Source organism: Budorcas taxicolor, chromosome 5 (genome assembly GCF_023091745.1).
Source record: "Budorcas taxicolor isolate Tak-1 chromosome 5, Takin1.1, whole genome shotgun sequence".
NCBI classification, from domain to species: domain Eukaryota; kingdom Metazoa; phylum Chordata; class Mammalia; order Artiodactyla; family Bovidae; genus Budorcas; species Budorcas taxicolor.
Genome location: NC_068914.1, coordinates 15,952,292 through 15,958,416, shown reverse-complemented (window position 1 = coordinate 15,958,416; position 6,125 = coordinate 15,952,292). Strand labels below are relative to the sequence as shown.

At 47.1% G+C, this 6,125-nt stretch overlaps 1 long non-coding RNA gene across 1 annotated transcript; it reads left to right on the top strand.

Moving 5' to 3' along the window:
- Positions 1–3,301: 3,301 nt before the first annotated feature.
- On the top strand, positions 3,302–5,481 carry LOC128049019 (uncharacterized). The gene is made up of 3 exons (XR_008199420.1): positions 3,302–3,333; positions 4,071–4,151; positions 5,303–5,481. It is a non-coding gene; the product is annotated as an uncharacterized LOC128049019 (long non-coding RNA).
- Positions 5,482–6,125: the final 644 nt, after the last annotated feature.

The following is a 6,125-nucleotide window of genomic DNA, read 5'->3' as shown; positions in this document are numbered from 1 at the left end:
TCCCCACACCCCAGCTGTTCATTCCGCTGTGCATGGACAAGGGCTCAGAGGCCCATGTGCTCAACATTCCTGAGAAGCAGCTTCTGAGTCAGAGTCCCAGAAACAGCTGAGGCAGCTTCAGGCTGGAGTCTTGGCTCTCTTATCCCCTTTTCTGTCCAAAAGCAACTGCCTCCCTAGCTATTTGGATGTGACCAGAAACCCAAGCAGGGATCTGGTTAGAAGCCTGGCACAGCCAGTCTGTAAAATGCATTTGGTCCCCACATCCCCTCCTGGGCGGCGGCCCTCAGGTTAAGGCATGTTCCCAATGCCACCTGTGCCAGGAAATCCAGGGGTGAGGGAGACTCATCCTTTGCCTATAAGTTGCAGCTCCCAATCCGGCCATTGTTGGACTGCCCTCCAGAAAGGGGGCCTTAACTGGGAACTGGCTTAAGACAGCAGCGTTCCCTGGGGCAATCTGCCAGTGCCTCCTCACTGCCTGGGCGTGGGGCCCAAGACATGCCAGGGCGATGCCAGAGAGCTGACTCAGGGGGGCGGCATGAGGGGAGAGAAAAACCCTTTGACCCCGACAGCTAAGAGAGACGATGGAGCTGCCCTGATGCCTGTTGTGACCACCCTGTAGTGCCAGACCACCCACAGGATGTGGGGCAGGTCCATCCCTCAGCCACTGGTGCACTAAGCCCCACATTTCCTGGGGCCACCAACAGAAGGCCAAGGTTCCCCTTCTCTCTCTATACTCCTCTCTCTCTATAAAGACCTCTAGATGTACAGGTCTAGGTTCCCAAACTCCCTTCTGCAAGTGATTCAGGCAACTCATTGTCACTTTGTTGACTATGACCTTGGGCAAGTCAGTTACTTTGGTGAATCCTAGACTCCTTATATTTAAGGTGGGACAAATCATACCTGCCCGCCTCATGGGACTGCAGTAAGGATTAAATGAGATCACATCCGTGAAAGGTAACATAAACTGTGAAGCACATTTATAGCGTATTATTGTTGTTATGGTTATTCCTGTGTTGGTCATTGTAGCCACTAGGCCCTGAATCTGAGAGTCTTCCTCTTTGCTCTTTTGTCGGACAAGTTGCTCAGAAGCCAGTGCTGACACCTAACTGAGTCCTGAGCCCAAGAAGCATTGAGCTTTTCTGCCTGGCGCTATGTTGCCAGCTCAGGGATGCAGCTCCCACTACCCCAGCTCTGTTAAACCGGTTCTTTCCCTTCTAATCAGACTCCCTCAGTCCAGTTTGCTTGCAGTGATGACAGAAGAACTTAAAATAGCACAGGTTCTGCAAACACTGCTAGAGACGGCTTGGCGTAAGGTGGTGCCTGTCACCCGTGGACCTGTCTGGGCATCTCAGCCAGGCAGAGCCCTCTGCCCTCCGGGGCCTGGTGTGTCTTCCTCTGTACAGCACCAGGATGACAGTGCCTCCAGTCAGCACTTTGGGTGCCTGAGCTGGATGACTACCAGCAAGCTGGCTTGGTGAGAAGTGCCAAAAGAAGGGGCTCTTGGCTTCCTGCATCAGCTCCTCACACACAGTCGCAGGACCTCTCCTTGCACCAGGGGGCCAGGTGAGCTGGACCAAGATGGTGCAGGGCAGCAGCTGTCTCGTGGCTCTGGGGTGGATTGCTGACTGGGAACCAGGAGAGTGTGATTCTGAGGACCCTAGAGCTGGCAGGCTCGGGCTTGTCACTCTTGCTGCAGAACCAGTTTGGTGTAGGCGGCTGCTGGGCCTGCTGTGCAGCTCTGAGACGTCCCATGGGGCCTTCATGTGATTTACCCTGGTGGGAGTGGTGGCTGCCGGCACATTCAAATGAGGAAGCACACTTCAGGGAGCTGCGGGCAGGAGCTGCCATTCCAGCTGCCGCAGCACTGCCCAACCCCCCTCTAATTCCCCGTATTTTAAGCAGTCACTGCCACCTGCCATGGGTTTCCACCCTTAGGAACTTTCTCACTCAACTCTTTTCTTTTCTTTTTTTTTTTTTAACTCTTTTCTTAAACATCCTTTAGCAAACAGGTTCCCTTTCCTGGGTGATTGATGAAGTCTTAGCTTACATCAGGAATCCCAAACTGATGGTTTGTTGGCTAAATCTAACCCTTAAACCTGTTTTTGTTGACATGCACAATTCTAACTGGGAAGTTTTAACATAAATAAAAATCTGCATTTTAAATCTTTCTTAACATTTTGTGTCCTTGGTTTCTTCCAGAGGCAGACCCTGAGACAAGACTTCAGTCGCAAGTAGTTAATTTTGGAAAGTAATCCTGGGAAAGTCCCGTCATGGAGTGGAGAAGTGGGACAGAGGAAGAAAGGGATCCAGGGCAAGTTATCAAGGAAATTACCATATGGGCATCTGGAGCTTAATTCTTCCCGGGGAACTCAGGGAAACAGTGTAGAACACGTGTCTCAAAGTTATCTCAACTGAGGGGCAAGGGCATAGTATATTTATCCACTGCACCCATCAGTCATTCATTGGTTGGGAGCTGCTACTGTGTGGGGGAGGTGGGGTACTGGTGGTGTTAATTCCTGGGGAATATCCAGCCTGCTGTACAGTAGGGAAGTGGAAGTAAAAGTAAAGCTACTCAGCTGTGTCCAACTCTTTGCAACCCCATGGACTGTAACCTACGAGGTTCCTCCATCCATGGAATTCTAGGCAAGAGTACTGGAGTGGGTTGCCATTTCCTTCTCCAGGGATCGAACTGAGGACTCCCTCATTGCAAGCAGATGCTTTTACCCTCTGAGCCATAGTCCAGGAGTGGGCTCCAAAGGCCAGAGGAAGATGAAACTGACAACTGCTGCAAAAGGGAAGATCTAGCAAAATTGGTCCTCAGTTCCTACTTGGCAACAATTCGTGGTAGCTGAATAGCAGTTGCTTCCTTTAAAGGAGACAAGAAGTCTCCAGGCTGCCAGAGTCTCTACTCCCCGCCCAACCCCAACATCCTACCCTCAGCCTGCTTCACTCTTTACATTGCCTGCTTAGCTTTAGTTTTTGTGTTTGTGACCTCTGGTTTATGTCTGTGTGTGGGCTGTGAATCCCACTGTCTCTGTTTCCAGAGGGAAGCTTCCCACAGGGAAGCTAGCCCAGTGATTCCAACAGACACTGACTGATTACTTCTGTTTCTGTAGCCCTGTACTCTGAATTGTTAACTTCTCTGTGCTGAGTCTTAGACCACCTTACCTCCATGTTGTTACACGTGCTGATTCAGAGCATGTGAAACAGACCCTCACTTTGGGGACTGACTTGGGGAGGCCCTTGGTTATCTCTTCAACATCTCCAAACTGATTGGCTTTCATCTGCCTCAGGTCAGTTCCTCTGCCTGGAAAGTTCTTTTTACTCTTTAAGGTAGGCTAACTCATATTCACCCTTTTACGACTTACCTCACTTCCTCAGTGAAGCCTTCCATATCATTCATCCCTCCACCCCTTACTAGGTTATGTCCTCCACCATACATTCTTATAATCACTGTGTTGCTCTTTAACATATTTACAATAATTACATGAAAGTGAAACTGGCTCAGTTGTGTCTGACTCTTTGCAACCCCATGGACCATAGCCTGCCAGGCTCCTCTGTCCATGGAATTCTCCAGACCAGAATACTGGAGTGGGTAGCCATTCCCTTCTCCAGGGGATGCTCCCAACCCAGGGATTGAACCCAGGTCTCCCACATTGCAGGGGGATTCTTTACTGTCTGAGCCATCAGGGAAGCCTGGTTACATACTTATTGGTAAAATCTGTATTTACACTGGAGTCCTATCGTTCATGCAGTTAACTTATGTAAACCCAACTATAAATACTCAGCTAAAAGAGCCAGAAACAAAGCAATTACTTTATTTAAAGTCACTTTCCATCATTAAAACCAGATCTTGGCACCTATTGCCCCAGGATCATGAACAAAGTACAAAGAGAAATAGATGTTATTGCTTGACTTTTGTGCTTCTAAATGTCAAGGTTCTGGTGAATTAAGGGATCTTCAGGAATAATTTTGCAATCTTTGACTCATGAACTTATTTTAGAATCTATTACCACCCCACAAACACACAGAAGATGGAAATCCACTGTACTATCTGTCTCTCCTTCTAGATTGAATTTCCATGAGGACAGACAAGATGCTTGCCTCCATCATTGCTGGACCCTTGAGTCTAGCAAAAGGCTTAACATGCAGTAAGTATTCAATAAACGTTTGTTGGATGGATGGTGGAATGATGGGTGATGGATGGTGGAATGATGGGTGATGGATGGATGGATGGATGATGGAGAAAGGATGATCAGAACTTCAAGGACTAGAACTGTAGGAAATGCACCTGGAAATAGGCTGAAACTTAATGTGATGTAATGATCTACCTGCTTGGGAGGAGAATTGATGAAGGCATTGATGTGGCTGAACTACTGCAATTGAACAGTCTCCCTAAAGGCCTGCACTTCTACAGTAAATCTCACACTCTACTCTCCCCCAAATCAAGATTTCTGGATTAGAGCCTTATCCCAGACAGCTCAGCCACCTGTGAGTCACTGCACAACACTGCTGTAGCCCTTAGGGCTCAGACAGTGCATACCATCCGTTGGCTTGGATTCCTGGGCCAAATCAAAATTTCCACATAACCCCCTACTGTGACCCTGCTCATGACTCCCTTCCTAACCCTAACCCAGAACTTTGCTTTGACCCAATTCCAGCCCTGATCTTGATCCCAGTTGTTTTTACAGCCCTAATGCCAGTCCTGACCTTGACTCTCATCTTGACCCTAACCTTGGCCCAGACACGTCCTTGCTTCTGATGTTGAATATATTATCATATTATACATCTATGCTCTTTTGGCTTTATTTATAGAACTTTTATACAGATTATTTAATTTGATGTTTACAACACTATGTAATCATCTCTGTTTTACAAATGAGAAAACTGAGACTCTGAAAAATGCCCAAGGTCACACACCCAGTAAATCAGGGAACCCAGATGAAATTCCAGTCTTCCTGGTCTAAATTCAGGGCTATAGGAGTGTGGGTTACTGAAGTTCCACATATGGTCTCCATTGTGGCAAAGCAATCCTAGATAATCAAAGACTTCAGGGTATTAATAGTAGTGCTGATAATTATAATTACCTTAACTTACTGGGCAGTTTCTCTGTGACAAGTGAAAAACTCTCTCCATGTGGTTATCTTACTTAGTACGCACTACAAGGCTATGGAGTTCTATAACCCCATTTTACAAGTGAGGAAATCATGGCTTTTGGAGGTTAAGTAATTTGCTCAAGGTCACACAGCTAATGAGGGGCAAGACAGAATTTGAACCCAAGTCTTTCTGACCTTAAATGCAGTTCACGTCAACCTTTACAAAGAATTGAGATGGCAGCAAGGAGCGGCAAGGAGCCTGGGTCCTGCAACCATGTTCCCACCTTCTGGGCTGCATTGCCAATTCCAGAGTGTTGTGTTTGATTACCAAAACTGTGTCAAAAATGAATCAAGCCTTGGTAGGACTGACTCACTGTGGTGTCTGTCGGCTCTACAAGGAGACAGGAAGCCTCAGTGGGCCACAGCCAGCTGACCACTGCCTAGTGGATGAAGGTCCCAGAAGCATCCACCACAAGCCCTGTGGCGGTTAAACGTGGAAACTCACATGCCAAAGAAGCACCCAGACTTAAGACTCATTTTAAAAACCAGACCAGCCAATCCCCGTTTCTTTCTCCATAGTCAGCTCTACCCCCTAATAGGGCTCCATTTCGGCCAGCTTCTCTGCATTTCATCTCTGACTCCCACACTTTCTCCTCATGGACAGATTGCTTTCTCTCTGTCCCAGTTCCCTTGCCCATCTCAGCTCAAGACTCTGAACATCTGTGTTGCCACTTTTTCATGTTCTGTTTCTCTGTGTCTTATTCTCAGTGCCTTGTCGATCCCTGAGTCCTAAGGTCCCCCTTTCTTGTGATTATTTTTTTGTAAAATACACATAATATAGAGTTTTCCATTTTTCACCACTTTTTACATCTCGATGGTACTAAATACATTCAGTTTGTTGTACAACCAACTGTTCATTTCCAGAACTTTTTCCATCATTTGAAACAGAAACTCTGTATCCATTAAACAATATTTCCTCCAAACACCTGCTAACCTCTGTTTTTTCTGTCTCTATGAATTTGCCTATTC